This window comes from Orbicella faveolata, unplaced genomic scaffold (assembly GCF_042242905.1).
Source record: "Orbicella faveolata isolate gen_17 unplaced genomic scaffold, um_ofav_v1 contig_4, whole genome shotgun sequence".
NCBI lineage: Eukaryota > Metazoa > Cnidaria > Anthozoa > Scleractinia > Merulinidae > Orbicella > Orbicella faveolata.
Window position 1 is genome coordinate 12,350,920 of NW_028301569.1, and position 19,385 is coordinate 12,370,304.

Consider the following 19,385-nt stretch of genomic DNA (forward strand, 5'->3'; position numbering starts at 1 on the left):
TTCTATCCTCATTTGAAGAAATTTCACTTAATTACCGCGCTGCCTTAGGCCGGGGAGTTCTATGACGTTATTTGAGAGGGGTTTTCCACGCAAAATAGGAAATTATTACCATTTTGTTAAGTATTTGCGATAATCAATTTTTTAAAAAATAAATTACCTTATTATTCGTCTTATTAACCACAAACTGAGAAAACTAGACTGGACCTTATTCAGCAATGGACTCGAAGACAGCCAGTCTTAGAAAGACCCGGCAGGTGATCTCTCCACTACCGTTGGAATAGCTATAGGGGCTAAATCAAAGCGAGAGCCCAACTCTTATGTGTACCTTCTTTCCTTATCCACTTCCCAGGACAAATAGCAAAACGAGGATAAGATTCTTATAGCAAAAAGCTGCTCTTTATCAGCGTATCAAGACCGGCATAGCCCGCGAATACAGCCGCCTTTCATTCGCTCGAATGCGTGCCCGCTACGTACCCGCTACTCCCGCACGTAGTCCCGGGAGAGAATGAGAGGCGGCTGTATTCGCAGGCTAATCAGGACATAGAAACGAGTGGCCTTCCGGGCCGTACATGTTCAAGGTCCTATGTCTCCCTACGTCGTCTGTCAATAGCGCTAAAAAGCCTGGTTCTCATATGCCACCGACATACCTGGGACAGGGCCTGGGACACCGTTACGGCATTTGTGAACATTTATCGCCGAATCATAATCTATCCCAGGCATTGACCGCCGGCTTGCCTAGCTGAGTTTAACTTCGCAGGCAAGCCAGCGGTTGTCAACGATAAAAATATTTTATGTGAACCTCATCATCTGGACCATCTGCGGACTCAGTGTATGACCTAACAACTCGATTTTTCCCACAATTCCTTACTTTACAGATGGAATGGTTGAAAATTGCCCCAATTCGATTTGCATTTCGCGCCAGTTTGGGTACGTCGGCCCGAGACGTCGGCGATCTATCGCATAATTATTACAATACGCATCTTCATAATACAATATTGTCACATAATTCTACCTTATTTCATATTATTTTTATAATTCCTTTGTACGTTGATTTATTTCATTTTAATTTTAATGTAAATTATTTAGTAGTATTAGTACTGAAAAGCCCCCTTGGGGAGTGCTAATAAAATTTGTATTGTATTGTATGCACTGGAGACCCACTAGAACTGGTCGCCGAACGTTGTCACTACTTGCAACCGGCGACTGCGTCGCAGGCAGGTCGGCGGCATATGAGAATGTAGACTGCGAGTAGTCCCTTTTTCGCTTCGTCCGTCGTGCGTGTAGCGAAGAAAAACTGCCAGAAAAAAATAGCCGCGCAAAATCCTGGGGGCGAGGAGCCAGGGTTTCGCGTGGCCATTTTTTTCTCGCGGTTTTCTCTCGCGTCACGCACGACGGACTAATCTACTCGTAGTCTAATGAGAACGAGGCTAAAGGCGCGAAACTCGGGTGGCGGCGCGCGTCGCACGCGAACTCACGCTGCTGGCAATGTATTGTGGTATTGAGCTATCTAAACGTTTACTTCGACCGCGAAAAATTGAAAAATGTCTTTGAAAAACAGGTTAGTTTCTATTCTGAAACATCCTTTGTTGGAAATTTTCCGGTATTCTACCCAATACTACCATTTCGTTTGTACATTAAGATAATTTTCTGATGTTTCTTTTCGACTTAGGAGATTTAAACGAGATCTCGAAGTACCCACGTGCAAGTACGACATGACCCATGGCTTCCGTGAGTTTACAACCATATCATGATAAAGGAAGATACTATTGACTGAAAAGCAACTGGAAATGCAGATCCGAGGTGTGTATATAGTCTGTTTATTGTCTTAAAAGCATCATGACCGACCGTCTTTGAACTAGTGTGGTACAATTGCTCTGCGAACAATTTGCTGAGTGCAGACCGCAGATCACAAACCTTCAACCAAACATGCAAGAATTCAATTGATGTCCAGTAATTTTTAAAAAAATAATCTTGAAATTTTTTATGAATTACAAGATAAAGGTAGTAAACAAATCCGAAAGATACTGCTGTGCCTATGCGAAATCACCCCCACCCCCTCAAAAGTCAAATGGTCTCCCCCTAAAATGGAGAATGGATACTATTTAACAATTAGATTGTGAGCTCCAGATTGCTATGAGGTGATAGCTGATGAGGCTGAAGGCTGAATCAACTACCACTTCATAGAAATCGATAGAGAATAACCTAACTGTTTTAGTAGAATTCTTACTAAAATTTACATCAAATAACTGTTTCCAGTTATTTCTTGACGTATTATTAAACTTTGCGCCTGAAAAAGATTGCTCGGATTGAATTGTCATTTAAAATTGAAGTTGTGTGCACACGCACATCAGCTTTTTTCAATAATTTCAACTTTTTTTAAAGTCAAGAAGCCGTAAATGTCCTTTGTTAAGACTTATCAGAAATTTAATTATCCATTCCCATCAAAATGTTCCTCCAAAACTTTGGAAAACGAGAAAAATGTTTTCATTTCTTAGACGACCTCCAGCCACTGCACACTAATTACACAATAGAGTGTTTCTGTTGAGGAACTATTGACTGACAGTTGCCCCACAGAAATTTGATGTTCTTAAAGCAAATATGCTAGTTTTAGGAACATCAAATTTCCAAGAGGCAACTATCAGACTGATAGTTCCGAGACATAAACACTCTATTGTCTTTATTGTTCACCACTAAATTTTCTTCCGCATGCCAGTTCAAAAATCATATTGAATTATTTTCAACTTTTTTAGATGAAAGCCGTGAAAGCCAAATGTAAATTTAAAAAGGAAAATAAACAAAACCCACTTAGTACAATTTCATTTGTTTATTTTTTCTATAAGCTCGCTTGTTTACAGAAAATTTTTCACTTACGAGTACTATCCATCCGGGAATTTTCCTTGGATGGGCACCATGGGCTAATAGTGTCTCTCCACGGATGAACACTATCATGTCACATGATCAATTCAAACCAATAAGAGTCGCAGAAAATTTAGTGGTGAACTATAATGGCTGATAGTGTTCAATGGCACAGCCAATCAGATTACAGCATTTGCATTAGTATACTAGTAGAATTCTTCTAAATTTATTTAGTAGAATTCTACTAGTATACTAATGCAAATGCTGCAACCTGATTGGCTGAGCTACTCATATACTATCAGCCATTAGAGTGCAGTAGCTGTTGGTCTTCCAGGAAATGTGATGTTTTTATTTCTTTTCCGAAGTTTTGGAAGAAAGTTTTAGATGTGAACAGATAATTAAATTCCTGAGAAGACTAAAAGAAGGACATAAACGGATTCATGACTTTAAAAACTTGAAATTATTGAAAAACCGGTGTGCGTGCGTAAACAACCGCAAATTTACTAAGGACAATTCAATACCTGTGAATTTTGTTCAAGGGTAGTCTGGGAACTTCTGTCAAAGCCATCTTGGGTAGACTTCTGTTTCCTAGTAATACATCCCCTTTGGCACCAAAGACAAAGCGCGATGAACTTCAACAACTTGAGCCAGGATGAGAACCGCTGGACCACATAAATGACATTTGACTGCATCTCACTCGGATGTGTGTTGACAACAAAGGATTTTGACTCTTGTTTCACCTCCAGGTCATCACCAGACAGCTCTATACTGTGTTTGGGTAGGTTAATCCATTTGGAAGGAGGCTTTAAAAGGAAATCCAACGGTCATTTCAAATGAATGCATCTGCAGAAGTTCCTCATGAGGCATCGTCAGCTGGATTAGACTTGGATTCTATGTATCTCCATTGTGAAGGACTTGAGTCTTCTCTGATGATAGCAACACAGTTAGTGACGTAAGTGTGGAAGCATTTGGACTCATTCGCAATTTAGCGCAGGACAGTGATGCTGTCAGTCCAGAAGGTAATTTTATCTATTAGAATTTCCAGGTCATTCTTCAACAACTTGTTTAAACGAACTGCCACAGTTGCAGCTGCTAATTCCAATCTTCGAATACTCATCTGCTTCAAAGGGGCGAGGCGGAATTTTCCAACCAGAAAGGAGCAATGATGAACAAAGACAAGGACCATTAGTTTATCAGTTTTGTTACTGTCAAATGTTACCCTCTCCAATAAAGTCTTATTATTAATGAGCCTGACCATGTGAATTAACTTGCTGAAGATATGAGACAGCTCCACGAGTGCAGTGGGAAGCATTGCAGGAATGATGAATTTCAGTGATTACTACTTCTCCCAGATCGGCTCCCTTAACACATCTTTTCACTGAGAGCTGAGAAAGCTTCAGCAGATCAGCAAGCCAAGCCTGCCAAGGAGATAAGTGTAAACACGGAATTTCATCATCCCAACCGAGGCCTTTCCTGTATAAGTCCTGAAGGAGAAGCTTTGCTGGGAGAACGAAAGGCGCTGCCATGCCGAGCACATCGTAGACTGAGCTGACAACCAAGAGAATCCCATGCCTGGTACAAGGTTTATCCTTAATGTTCACTCTGAAACCGAACGGATCCGTCTCGACAAACCATGACACGCCCAAAGCTCTCTCTGTAGGAAGCGTATCCCATTCAAGATTAAGCTCCTTCATGTCCTTGGCTCTTTCTTCCAGTGGAATGGACTCTAAGACTTGTTGATCATTGCTCGCCCATTTAGTCAAATTGAATCCACCAATCTTGTATTGAATCTTGGTGAGGTCACCTTTGGACCACCAGAGGAATTGCAGGAAATCTCTCTCTTCTTCTCCTATTTACTGGCAATTTCATGTTGCGGTTCCTTAACGGCAGTGAAACCTGGCAATGTCCATCTGCACACTGCACAACCGAGTCCTAGACATAGACATAGACATACTTTATTTAACGTGGACAAGTACACACTTAGCTGTTCGCTAGTTTCCAGGTGTTCCACGATTTAAATCAATGTACAACATTATAGGAGCTTAAAAAAAGGTATTCACATCAAGCTAATTTAAAAATCACTATAAAAAAAAAAAAACCTGAGCTAAAAGCGATAAAATATAATCAAAGTGTATTAAACATGAAAATCAGTTTGCCGAATCTTTTTCAAAAAGTCTTTTGAGCCTGCCATGGAATGAATATCACGAGGTAGTATATTCCAGTACTTTGCTGCTGCATAATGCCACAACTTAAGACCATATCTGATAGTGTTCATTTCAGGTATGGAAAGATTAAAATTTCTGCGAAGATTGTAGGCTGTTCTCTTCTCAGTTATAAGATTTTTGAAGCTGGATGGAGCCCTGCCTTGAATAATATTGTTCACAGTCAGTAACATGTCTTGAGTGTGATGATTTTCTAAGGTTGATGTTGATCCAATGCGCCCTAAGAGTGCTTCGTACGTCGAGATCTTGCTGCTGTACACAAATCTCAAGGCCCTCGCATTTGTTCTTTCCAGTTTTGCTATATTCCTTCTTCCACAGTGATACCAAACCTGACTACAATAAGAGAAATATGGTAAAATAAAAGCTCGATACAAGAATTCCTTCATTTTACAAGGTAGAATGTTCTTTAACCTGCTTAGAGCATTTGTTTGGCTCCCCACCTTGCGACAAATGTCCGCAATGTGTGAATCAAATTTTAGTTTTTTGTCTAAAGTTATGCCCAGTAGTTTTATCTCCTTGGATACTGGAATCTCTTTACCCGCACATTTGATGCTAATGCCACACTGATTAGCACTTCCTAGCAACATGGTGTTATATTTTGTCGGGTTGGCAATCATTCTGTTTTGTTTAAACCAAGAGATGGCATTGAACAGATCTTGGTTAATCATGTTTTCTACTGTGCGGGGACATTCGTTTGAAGCATGTAAATTGGTGTCGTCTGCAAAGCTTAACAAGCTGCTCTCATTTATAGCATAGGCCAAATCATTCATAAAAATATTAAAAAGAAGCGGTCCTAATATTGACCCCTGGGGTACACCACTACGAACGACATTCCACAATGAAAAACTGTTTCCCAGTTTGACTTGTTGGTAGCGATGTGAGAGGTAACTCTGAAGGAGGGACCATGATCTTTCATCTAGTCCGTTAAATCTAAGCTTTTCCAACAGAAGATCGTGAGGAATACAGTCGAATGCCTTGCTAAGGTCCAGTGTAGCAGCACCAATAACGTGGCTTTGATCAAGTTTTTCTTTCCACTCTTTGGTAAGTGTTAATAACGCCGCAGAGCAGCCATGCAATTTCCAATACGCAAACGTAAAATCGTGGAAAATGGTATCAAAATAACTACTCATCTGAGTATGGACAATGCGTTCAAACACTTTGTCGAATGTGGGCAGCACGGTGACAGGTCTAAAGTTTGCTTTGTCCAACATGCTGTCCTTTTTGTGTAAAGGTGTAATCTGACCATACTTCCACCCTTTGGGGACTTCTGCCATTGCAATAATAGTATTTATAAGATCACTTAGCGGTTCAGACACTAATGGTGCCACTGCTTTGACTGCGCATAGTGGAATTAAGTCATATCCGTGGGCTTTGTTTGCCTTGATGTCGTTGAGTATTTGCCTTACTTTGTGGTGATTTGTAAAACGAAAAGTAAAGCTCTTACTGGCTATACTGTTCGTAGGTAAGCAAGAGGCATGTGACTGATGTTGGAACGGTCTGTATGAATCGATTGTTAACCTATCGGTGATATTTGTAAAATAGTCATTAAAAATCTCTGCTACTTGAGCTTGATCGATAATCGTTCTGCTATTTTCTTTTAAAATGATCAAATCACTTTGCGCACGTTTCTTTGTGTGTAAAAGAGGACGTAGTGACTGCCAAAAAGCCCTGTAGTTTCCAGCACGTGAGCAGCACAGATGATCGAAATGTTTAACAACAGACTTTCGCCTCATGGAGACCATGCGATTTCTTTCGGTATGCTTCCCAGTCGTCTGTTTTCCTTGGTTTGTTAAATTTTCGTTTTAGACTGTTTCGCTTCCGAATGGCCTTTCTTATCTCCGGTGTAATAAATTTGGATTGGCCTGAAGTCGCCTTACGCTTTCTCATTCTGATGGGTGCATGATCGTCAAGCACATCAGTATAATACAGGGCTGTCATTAAGGGCCGTAACCCGTAACACCTGTTACGGCTGAGTTCACTCGATGCTACTGGTGAAGATGTCGATTGATGGTACGAACATGCTACACTTACCTAATTTATTTTTAAACATTTACCTGTTGAAATAAACATAACTGTTTCTTGGTGTCTTGCATCCTTGGTTCTACTATTTATATTTTACTCTGGAGATGAATTTTCAGTTTGCTTAATCGCCATGAATTACATTTAGACACCATTTTAAGCAGCAAAACTTATTATGCAATGCGCTGCTCCTACCTTTTGAGAAATTCTGCCGACCGATGTAGAGTGTTGTCCAGGCTGATCGATCGTGTTTGGTCCCGCACGTGTGTAGAGAAAGTTATGTTTTAATATGAATAAGAGAAAAGAACCCACGTCAAAACAGCCTGAGATCGACAGATTTTTTTTCTAAATCCCAACGGACCGATGGAAATGAGGAAGCTCACAAAACAGCCGGTCGAGGCGGTCGACAAATACCAGTGATCACAGCTTCAAGTACTGCGAGTACTTCAGCCGCATGGGGGCAACCTATAGAACCGAGTATTATGCTACAAAGAGTGGAAGAAAAATTTCCCGAGTCTAGAAATGGTTAAGCATTTCATTCTTATTACCACTGTAACGGAAAGAGATGTTCAATCCAGCTTATTTGAGCTCCTCTAACGGTAAGATAACTTGGTAATGTAGAGATGTTATTATAATTTTTATTTCCCGTTTCACTCCCATGTTTTGCATTTGACCATAATAATGAATAATTATAACTGTTAGCAGACATCAAACCATATTGCTGATTATGGACTGTCATTTATTTTTTTATTAAACAAGGAACACTCAAGTCTGTTGGAGATATTTTGTAACTTTATTCATTTGATCTCTGTAAATTAAGGTGCATGAATTTGAAATTATGCACTGTGAAAAACAAACACTACTAAAATAAGGACCACTTGCATAGGTTGGTGCAACAAAGATGTTATTTCACTATTTGCTGATGATGTACTATAACATATTATCACTCTGTTTCATCAGCATTTTTGATTAGGAAAGTTGCCATTTTCATGCCCTAAAAAGCAGAAAAATGCATTTCCAGGGGTTTCATGTTCAAAAAATTTCTGGGGGGCATGCCCCCAGACCTCCCTAGATGCTCAGCCCCTTTTGGGCCTTCGGAACGTGGCCGTCGGGCATGTATTTCACTGCTACGGCTGATAACTTACATGCAACTGCTGCTTCAAAACTTAATGACAGCCCTGCAAGTGGTTCAATCTCAGGCTCTGAGAAATCTGGACTGAGTGACATGGCTTATGACATTCTTGCACAACAGAATTGTGTCATGAAAGAGTTCGTGAGGCAACAACAAAGAAACTTGCTCCCCAGGAAATGCGTATTCGTGTTTAGTGGCAACCGCTGGATAATTGAACCTTCATTTTGTGCCTTTGAAACTGTGATCGAGACTAGAGTGTCAGATTACCTAGAATAGCGTATGACTGGCAGACACAGGCATAGACTGGCATAGCTGTCTCTACACGAACGCTGAAACAGGCTACCTAAAGGCAAGGAAGCTTTTGGAGAGTAAATTCGGTCAGAAGCATAAAATTGCAATGGCTTATGTGGATAAACTGACAAATGGTCCTGCTATTAAGGCTGAAGATGCCAAAGTTCTAGAAGGTTTCGCCACTTTGCTGGCCAGTTGTACGAACACTCTTAAAGCTATTGGTTACTCCAGCAAGTTTGAAAGCCCGGATTGCATGCGACAGATTATCTCAAGACTTCCTCCAAAGCTGGACGCTAGTTGCCATGACAACACTGACAGAATCCCCAACACTGAAGGGAGAGACATTTGTATTGATGACATTTCCCTGTTCGTTGAGCAGAAGGCACATGCTTTGTCCTATCCAGTCTTTGGAAAACTCCCTTTCTTGGAAAAGGGAAAGAAGGATAACAGGGACAGAGGCCTGAGATCTAAATCTGAGAAGTGTGGTGACATGCAAATTGCCCTCTTTACCATTACTGACAAGACACCTCCCAGTACATCCAGTCGTGATTCGTCCAATTCAGCTAACCCTTCCCAGAAGAAGTGCCCCTTTTGCAATGCAGATCATACTCTCGCTGAATGTTCCAGTTTTGCCAAAGTGCCCGATGCTGATCTACGCAACTTCGTGATGAAGCAGAGGCTTTGCTGTTCTTGCTTGAGTGGCAGCCACCAGTCCAAAGGTTGCTACAAGAAGAAACCCTGTAATCACTGTGATAGGAAACATGCCACTGTGTTGCATCCAAGTACCCCGGAAGTTGTTGCTGGAGTCAGAACACAAGAAGGCTTTGTTGGAACTGAGGGTGGAGAAGGCAGACCTCAATCTTTGAACAGCCAGTCGAACACTGTCCAGAACATGAACCAGAGCACTGGTGATCAATTCTGTGGCCTAACCACGATGGAGGGTTCCCCCATTACTGTATTGCCTATAGTGGTGGTAAAGGTCAAAGTTAAAGGAAGTCCTCTGTGCATCGAAACTTATGCGTTACTGGACAATGGTTCCAATTCTACCTTTTGTTTAGTTAACCTGATGGAGCATCTAATTGTCGTCGGCAAGAAGACAAGACTGAAGCTAACCACCATGGATAGCAAAAAAGATGTAGACACTGCTCATGTTAACAACCTGGTGTATCTGATCTAGACAGAAATGTTGCCATCCTCCTGCCTGAACTACTTTCTAGACCAGCTATGCCCGTAGGTAGGGAAGAAATCCCAAAGCAAGAGGATGTGGAGTGATGGTCTCACCTTCAGGGCCATGTGTACTTAACCAATCTGAATTCCGGAGTGGATTTATTGATTGGAGGCAATGTTCCTGATGCCTTGCAGCCGAAAGAAATAATCCCTGCTGCTGATGGAGGTCCATATGCAACCAGAGTTGACCTCGGCTGGGTCCTTAATGGTCCAACTGGGAGAAAGCAGAAGTATGTACCTTGCTCTAGTTTCGTCATTACATCTGAGGAGACTCATCCTATGTGTGCAGCTTGTACTGATCTCGTGGACGCACTTTACTCCGATGGTCTAAGTATGTCAAAGGATGACCTCAAGTTTATGAACATTGTCGTCGACATTCAGCTTGGACAGCGACTTATGTCTTTACTTAATGTTTACAAACCACTGTCAGTAAACAACCAGACGTTTACGAGCGACATGTGCGAAATTTTAGACGCAGCGATTTCAAACCGAGCTAGTGTGTTATGTTTGGGAGATCTCAATTCCGATATTCTAAAACCACAAGACAGCTGGAAACAAGGTCGAGCTTTCTTAGATATCTGTGACATCTACGGCTTGGACAATCTCATAAATGAGCCAACAAGGATTTCAATTTCTAGAGAGTCTTGCTTAGACATTATAGCAACAAATTCTCCAACATTTGCATTAAAATCAGGAACAATGGAGACAGGCCTGAGTGATCACAAACTGGTCTACACCATTCTTAACAAGAAATTATCCAAAACAGAGACCGTTTTTACGAAAGGCAGGTGTTTTAAAAGCTTCAATGCAAATGCTTTTAATAACAACCTTGCACGTGTGCCATTTAATGTGGCGTATGTGTTCGAAGACATCAATGACATCTGTTGAGCTTGGGAAAAGATGTATACCAGGGCTGTCATTAAGTTTTGAAGCAGCAGTTGCATGTAAGTTATCAGCCGTAGCAGTGAAATACATGCCCGACGGCCACGTTCCGAAGGCCCAAAAGGGGCTGAGCATCTAGGGAGGTCTGGGGGCATGCCCCCCAGAAATTTTTTGAACATGAAACCCCTGGAAATGCATTTTTCTGCTTTTTAGGGCATGAAAATGGCAACTTTCCTAATCAAAAATGCTGATGAAACAGAGTGATAATATGTTATAGTACATCATCAGCAAATAGTGAAATAACATCTTTGTTGCACCAACCTATGCAAGTGGTCCTTATTTTAGTAGTGTTTGTTTTTCACAGTGCATAATTTCAAATTCATGCACCTTAATTTACAGAGATCAAATGAATAAAGTTACAAAATATCTCCAACAGACTTGAGTGTTCCTTGTTTAATAAAAAAATAAATGACAGTCCATAATCAGCAATATGGTTTGATGTCTGCTAACAGTTATAATTATTCATTATTATGGTCAAATGCAAAACACGGGAGTGAAACGGGAAATAAAAATTATAATAACATCTCTACATTACCAAGCTATCTTACCGTTAGAGGAGCTCAAATAAGCTGGATTGAACATCTCTTTCCGTTACAGTGGTAATAAGAATGAAATGCTTAACCATTTCTAGACTCGGGAAATTTTTCTTCCACTCTTTGTAGCATAATACTCGGTTCTATAGGTTGCCCCCATGCGGCTGAAGTACGCGCAGTACTTGAAGCTGTGATCACTGGTATTTGTCGACCGCCTCGACCGGCTGTTTTGTGAGCTTCCTCATTTCCATCGGTCCGTTGGGATTTAGAAAAAAAATCTGTCGATCTCAGGCTGTTTTGACGTGGGTTCTTTTCTCTTATTCATATTAAAACATAACTTTCTCTACACACGTGCGGGACCAAACACGATCGATCAGCCTGGACAACACTCTACATCGGTTGGCGGAATTTCTCAAAAGGTAGGAGCAGCGCATTGCGTAATAAGTTTTGCTGCTTAAAATGGTGTCTAAATGTAATTCATGGCGATTAAGCAAACTGAAAATTCATCTCCAGAGTAAAATATAAATAGTAGAACCAAGGATGCAAGACACCAAGAAACAGTTATGTTTATTTCAACAGGTACATGTTTAAAAATAAATTAGGTAAGTGTAGCATGTTCGTACCATCAATTGACATCTTCACCAGTAACATCGAGTGAACTCAGCCGTAACAGGTGTTACGGGTTACGGCCCTTAATGACAGCCCTGACTTGCAACACTCACGTGGTCGATAGCCGCCAAATTGACCCTTGCTTTAACTGATCCGTCCTCGCTTTTTTCCAGAAGGTACAAACTGAAAATTTTTAGTGCCATTGGTCCTCGTCACCTTGGTGTTTAGGACACATCTGGACATCAACATGAGTGCTAGAGGCTGGCACTTTTTGGGAACAAAGTTTCCTGCTTCCGCTTGGGCATAAGCTTCCTCTCTAGCCAGAGCCTTAGCATATTCCTTTTATAGGTTCAGCTCATCTTTCTTCAGCTGAAGCTTGTACTCTTGTTGTTTGAGGAGTAGCTCTGTCTCCTGAAGAGAATGGTGCTGATTTAAAGCAAGTACCTTGGCTCGAAGCTCGGTGATCTGGGCTGCCTCTTTTGCTCTTGCAGCTGATATAGAGCTTGTTTTAGAGAGGCTGCTTGACCTAGATCCACACTCAGAGGGTTTAGGCTTGTTTCGAAGACCAATTCCTCCGATTCTTGCCTTTGACCTTTGTCAATCAAAACTGCATGATACACGTGCTGGGCTTTAGCAAACTTACAAAACAATGATGTATTTTCCGGCAGCTTTATTTTCAGTGCTACCAAATTGCTTTCATTGGTTAGAAGATTTTCAATCTCTCTCCATTTAGCAGATAAGGAAGATAACCCTCCTCCTCTCTTCTTTCTTAGGTCTCGAATTTGTTCAAGTGACGCTCCTTTGTGATCCAAAGAAGAGTTAGGTTTAGGAACACGTGCACTTGTGTGTTGAACAGGTTGACTGCTCTTCCCTTCAGCATTCAACAAATGAACATCCGCATCATCAGAAGACATCGTGGTAGACCATACCCACAAACCCGATTCGTCTTTTACGAATAATGTTGCATACGCTTATTACACGTATCAAAATCTTGCAATAGAAGTTTAATTCCACCCAAACGTAGATTGAACACAGTAACTGAGCATAACAAAATTACAAACACGGGAATGAACATAAAATAACTAACAACGACCGAACATGAAGAATGCAGAAAACTGGCAAAGCGAAATAAACAAGGAAACTTTCAAGACAAATGTGACGAACCCAAAAACCAAAGAGGAACTGTAAAACTGAAGCAAATCCAAACAAGGCATATACAGAAACTAAAACTGCTACTGACTAAATAAATTATGCGTGAACCGAACATATAGAGTATGCAAATGAACATAACATGTACATAGGCCGCCAAACAAAGGAAACTAATTACGTGAAAACTTGACACCAAACTCAAAGCTATTACTCAAATTCTGGCACGTACACAAATAGTTTGCTGATATACAAAGAACATTGGATTGATAGATTACCGACATTTCAGGGATGTACCAGTAATATTTGGCTGATATACCATAAACAATGATTTATTAGGGACTGGTAACCAAGATACCACTGGCTGTTGACTACATACCACTAAGGTAAAGGTTAAATCTGTATAGAAGCCAGATGGCCCACGAGGCCTGAGCTTATCCTGGTTTCTGTTCCCTGAAGCGACTAGGAGTATTTCTATTGCCCCCAGGGTTGCTCCCAGCATTATGTTAGCTGGTTCTCATTTATACACCTGGGTGGAGAGAGGCACTGCAAGAGTTAAGTGACTTGCCCATGAACACAATGCAATATCCCCTGTCAGGGCTCAAACCCAGACCACTTGATCCAGAGACGAGCGCACTAACCATGAGGCCACTGCGCCTTGCACACAAACCACCAATAGTTGACCAATATTTACTAACAGGTTGGGGAGATACCAGCTACAGTTGACCAATATACCAAAGATAGTTCACTAATACACCACAGACAGATGACCAATATATTACTCACAGTTAACACATATATTACATACAGTTGGCCAATATACCATTGGCAGTTGATTTATACAGCAGCAGCTGTCAATTGATAGTTAACTAGCAGCTGACCTATGTACCATCAATATATCAGAGACACTTGCTGATATTTAAATGACCCTTATTTACCAGAGACAATTGACCAGTGTTCAGCTTACTATTTATTTTAAGCTTCGTTTCATATATAAATATCTCAAATTTGAATTAAAACAGCCCTTGTAGGTTTTAATTGAAAATGTTATTCCATTTTTCAGGTAGAAGAGATGGATATTCAGCTGCAACAGCCATATTTTTGCAAGGCTCAGCAACATGAATGAGGAAAAGATGGACTGGATTTTTAATGAGACAAAGGTGAGCAGTAGTTGCAGCTTTTGGACCATGACAATGTCTTAATCAAGTTAACTAATATGGATAGTGTTATGTAATGTGTTAAAAGTTGACTTTAAGTATAGAATTATTTTATCTCTGATACATATGTATTGGTGGATATGTACTTGGACCGATATATTTACATGTAGTAGTTCACCAATATTGTTCACAGACACATTACCTCTAATTTTCCAATACTTTGATCACCGATACATAGCCGATTTACTACCATCAGTTGGGTTAGGTACATGTATGACAGATACTGCTATTCAACTGATGCCTAACTGATGTATGTACCAAACGCACTTAACAAATATGCATAGACACACTTTATTTAGACACGGTCGAAACATCAGTTTCAAGATTGAGATTTTAAAAAAAGCCGATTTACATGTTTGCCGTGTGGGAGTACAAGGAGGACAGTTGGTGATTTATCTCATTTCTAAAGTTAATAAAAGATCTAATGGCTCTGACATTGGATGGAAGGCTATTCCACAAATATGCCCCACTGTAGCAGCAACTACGTTTCAATAAATTGGGGTTGGCAGAGCCAATTTGTTTTCAATATTTCTGAGTCCATGGTCCGTGCTGAAGGGCTTAAATAGGCCTAGAGTCCAGGGCTCGAAAAAAACTTGAATTCCAGCTGCCCTTGGGACAAGTATGTCTCAAATATTTCTTGCCGTGGGCAAGCCTTAGTTTGCTCTTTTTATGATTTAGTTGCATTGGCAGACAACTTGCCTGATGCCTTGCCCATCAGGCAAGTCAGAATGAAAAGGTACTTCCTCAGAAGGAGAATCTACTTGTTCTGGACAACTAGACAGCACTATTTTTGGCACTTGACTGATAAACCACCAACTAATATAGCCCGTGTTTTCAAGAAAGATGTTTACCTTGGTTTTGTTTTAACTTTCCTGAAGTGAAATTTTTAAATGTGTAAATACCGTAGTAAACCCCCTTAAATGGCAGCAAAATCAAAAGTAAGTCAACCCAGGTTTGTCGATAGTTGAACGCCTCATCAGGCATGGTTTAGCTTAGTAACAGACGGTAACTGAGGAAAAGCAGACGTTGTCGCTACATCTTGGCAGCAAGTGTTCACGAGTTCAGTGCGTAAAGAAGAGAAAAAAAGACAAAGATTCCCCCTAATAAAAGTAGGTTTCAAGTCAACGGGCAAGAAAAGCTAAATTAACTCTTACGAGTTTAGGCAAAGAAAGTCCAGACAATTGTTTCCCTTTCACTCTCGAGTGTCATAAGCATTTCCTTTCTGTTAGAGGCTCAGTTGCTCAACAGCAGGGTACATGCAGGCACAAGAAGAAGACCTGTTGGTCACAAAGAGAAAGAGAGAGAGAGAGAGAGAAAAACATCACCGATTCCCCTGAAACATGGCAAACGTGCACAACATCACTATTATGTTAACTAAGTGCAGCAGTTTGATTAAACTGTCTATTGTTTACGAGATATGTCAATCAAACTGTCAAATTTGTGGTAAGAATATACATCAAGTTTGATCACTTGTTGCAAGCTAGAAACAACTTGAAATGACATTATATTTCTGCATAGAGTAGTTCAAACCCTTAGAAGTAAAACGTTGAGTAAACTTCCGTGGCTTATTTTTTTGGCCAGGAGCTAAATTTCAACTCACCCTAGTCAAGTCATATCTAAACAGTAGGGTCTTTTAAGGGCCCATTAACCGATTTATGTGCGCCCTTGCGTGCGTTGCTAAGGAGGTGAAATTTCACTGCCGGTTACTTACGTCAGCCCGAGGCAGAAAATAAAAATAATTCAATAACTTCCAAATTCCCTCACATTTTAGTTGTTTTTCTTCGTGTTTCACAAAATGCAAAGTAAAAAAAGTACAAGCAAAGACAAAATAAGAGAAAGACAGAAAAACAAGAGCAATAGAAAGAGAAAAACTAACTCCGTGTGGCTTTGTTTGATCTTACCAAAATGTGCTGGTGGTGTAAAGTGTGCACACGCTGATAGGGTAACTTCCAATATATATCGGGCGCACTTCCAGTTTCTTTAAATGCTAAAGGAAACCCGGTTTTTCCTTAAATCCAGCCTTTTTTGATGGACTTAAATTAAAGGCAACGTTGGAAACATAGCTATGCATTCTTTTTTCAAAATCATGCTGTTTTCAAAAAATTGCGAACTTTTTAATATTTTGAAATTCTCTCAAAATTTGACCTTTTAGAAATGAAACAAAATCTATGCATAGTGCAATGAGGATTTAAATTAAAATATTAAATCAATGAAAAAAATTCCGATAAAGTAATTTGCCTGGGAGCCTTTGCGTTTTTTCAGTATTGGTCACATGACTATGGGCGTGGACTGATGAGGTCATCACTAGTGTTGCTGATCATGAAAAAGTTAAAACACATGAAAAAAACTCTGAAGTAGCTCAAAATGACGAGGTTATATGAGAATAAATTTTCCCTAGCAACGGCTCGAAAAGATTGGTTAATGGGCCCTTAAGTTGGTGTTTGAAGTGATGCGGCCTGTTTTTCCAATCAAATTTGGAGCTATCTAAAGCTTGCCAAAGAAATGATCTTTCAGTTTGAAAAGCAAAAACCCTGTGAAGGACGCTGTTGGAAAACCTCTCTTTGCATCATTTACTAATGTTTGTTTGTGACAATATGCAAATGAGCTCGACATGGAATTACTGTCAGAATGTTCATTGTTTGTTAGTCTATACTTTAAAAAACTGTATCCATCAACACCGTGATTGATTGTGACTTTTTAATTGTGGATTTTGTAGATGTACACTACTGATTTCTTTCACTCGTCCATTGTTTTTTCTTTTCACTATACTTTTTATAGCGGAGCTCTGGCGGCCCAAAGGGCCGCTAAGCGGAGGCCCATACTCATATAGGAAAGAAAAGAAAACCCATGAGTTGATTTTTTTGGGGGACTGGGGCTGACCATCATGGCGTCGAGCTCACTGCTTCTATAGCTCCACAAACTATGGCGATTTAATGATTTGTAAGCTGAAGTTTTGGTTATGCATGGTGAACAAAAAGGTTAGATGGACTATTTCTACACAAATATTTGGCTGATGTAGCTGGACCTGGATTTTAAAGATGCCACCGAAGGAAAAAAAGTGGCCACGAGGTTCAAGTTCATCGACCGGGGAGGCTGACGAAATTCTTGAGAGGCTGTTAAGCATCCAAAATCGCATTGAAAATGGATTTACAAAGATTTACGATGAAATAGAAACTTTGAAGACTGAACTAAACCACAATATCAAGTCCGTTAAAGAAGAACTGGGTGAGACAACAAAATCTCTAAATGCCGTATGGGAAGAAGTTCGATTGCTCAAAGAAGAGAACAAAGAGCTAAAAAAGCAACTTGACAGCACCACTAAAAAGAGTGATACTTTAGAGAAGAAGGTCGAAACCCTAAGGAGCGACTGGTAAAACAGGAGGATTACTCAAGAAGGGAAAATTTACGTTTTTATAATATCCCAGAAGAACCAAATGAGATGAACAAAGAATGTTTTCAGAAGCTAAGGCAAGTTTTGACCGAGCTCGGAGCGCCTTCAGATGTCAAATTTCATGGGGTTCATTGTACAGGAAAGCCAAATGTGGGCACACGAACACCTTCAACATCGAATGAAGAAGAGATACAGGGACCACCTCGCCCGCGACCAATATTAGCCCGTTTTCTATCGCGTATGGACTGCGATTTGGTGTGGTTTAAGAGAAAGGAATTGCTGAAGAGCGCCCGTTTCCCGACTGTATTTATCGACAAGGATCTCTCTCCAGAATCTGCTAAAGACCGAGCTAAATTACGTGCTGCCTTTAGGAAAGCTAAACAACTGAACATTGCTAAGGTACTACTCAGAGGTAAAAGCCTAATTATAAATAGTAGTAAATATTCTGTACACACATTACCAGAGTACTCGCTGCCAAGCGAGCAATCAACTACTCCTGAGTAAAAACCTTTGATTGACTTTATTTCCATTTTATTTTGTAAAGCCGATGATCGGCTTTTATCGTTTAAGGCGCCACCAAACCTCTCAACTGATAGGCAATTTATAAGTCTTAACTTTGCTTTGGTAAAATTGCGATATAAATGGTAATTAGAATTGCGATAAAATTCTTGCATACCAAAATTTAACGGAATGAAACACCAAAACATTTAATTTGCCAAAGTTTTTTCATTAGCACCTAACATTTTTGTTTTGTTTTTATAACAATAGCTGAATAAGTCCAAAGTCCCAAGGGTCCAAACCAAGGTTCAAATCTTGAGACCCTTTTACCATCTAATTAGTTTAGTTTTTTGTTTTAATATGTGTTTAAAATGTCTATTTAGTGAGTGTACGTGTTATTGCTTCTATGTATACTGCGTAGACTTTTCTTTTGGAGCTGCCAGTTTGGAAACAGCTCTTTTGAGTCAAATAATGATTATACAATGGCAAGCAAAAAGGAGAATGTGAATTTTAAACTTCTTTCGCTTAACGTACGTGGAATCTGTTCGCTCGAAAAAACGGAAAGCTTTGTTTATCTGGTTGAATAAGCAAAAAGCAGACATTATTTTCCTCCAAGAAATGTACAGTTCAGTAGAAATCGAGAATATATGGAGAACCCAATGGAATGGGAAAATGTTTTTCGCGCATGGATCAAATCACAGTTGTGGCGTTATAACACTCGTTAGAAATGATTTAGATTTTGAAGAAGAATCCTGCAAGTGTGACCAAAACGGTAGATTTATAATTTTGAATGCGTCTGTGCAAGGAGTTAAATATGTCTTTGCCAACATCTATGCACCAAATAAGGTACGTCATCAATGTACTTACTTTAAAGATTTATATGAAAAATTGGACGACATCATAACAAGCGCTGAACAAAACGTTATCATTGGAGGTGACTTCAATGTCACTTTTGATTCAAGTCTGGACTGTTTGGGTGGTTCACCAGCAAAAACAGAATTGGTTAAGATTCTTGAAGAAATCTGTTTGGATCTGGATTTGATCGATATCTGGAGAGTAAGAAATCCGAAAGAGAGGCTGTTTACTCTGAAGCAAACCAAACCTTTGATCCAAAGAAGACTAGATTTTTGGCTGATTAGTGACACCTGCCAAGATGAAGTCGAAGAAGTTAAAATTATACCTTCTATAAAGTCAGATCATTTAGCAATTACATTAATTTTTAATGGCATAGAAGAACAAAAGCGTGGGCCATCTCATTGGAAATTCAACTCTACTTTGACTAAGGATGACGAACATGTAAAA

General features: G+C 40.0%; 1 pseudogene across 1 annotated transcript; it reads left to right on the forward strand.

Annotated features, from left to right (window-relative positions):
* The first annotated feature begins 2 nt into the window (after positions 1 to 2).
* On the forward strand, positions 3 to 18,103 carry LOC149101447 (uncharacterized; annotated as a pseudogene). Its single transcript, XR_016203010.1, has 4 exons — positions 3 to 1,558; positions 1,670 to 1,800; positions 14,041 to 14,137; positions 16,973 to 18,103. The product of XR_016203010.1 is annotated as an uncharacterized LOC149101447 (transcript).
* Positions 18,104 to 19,385: the final 1,282 nt, after the last annotated feature.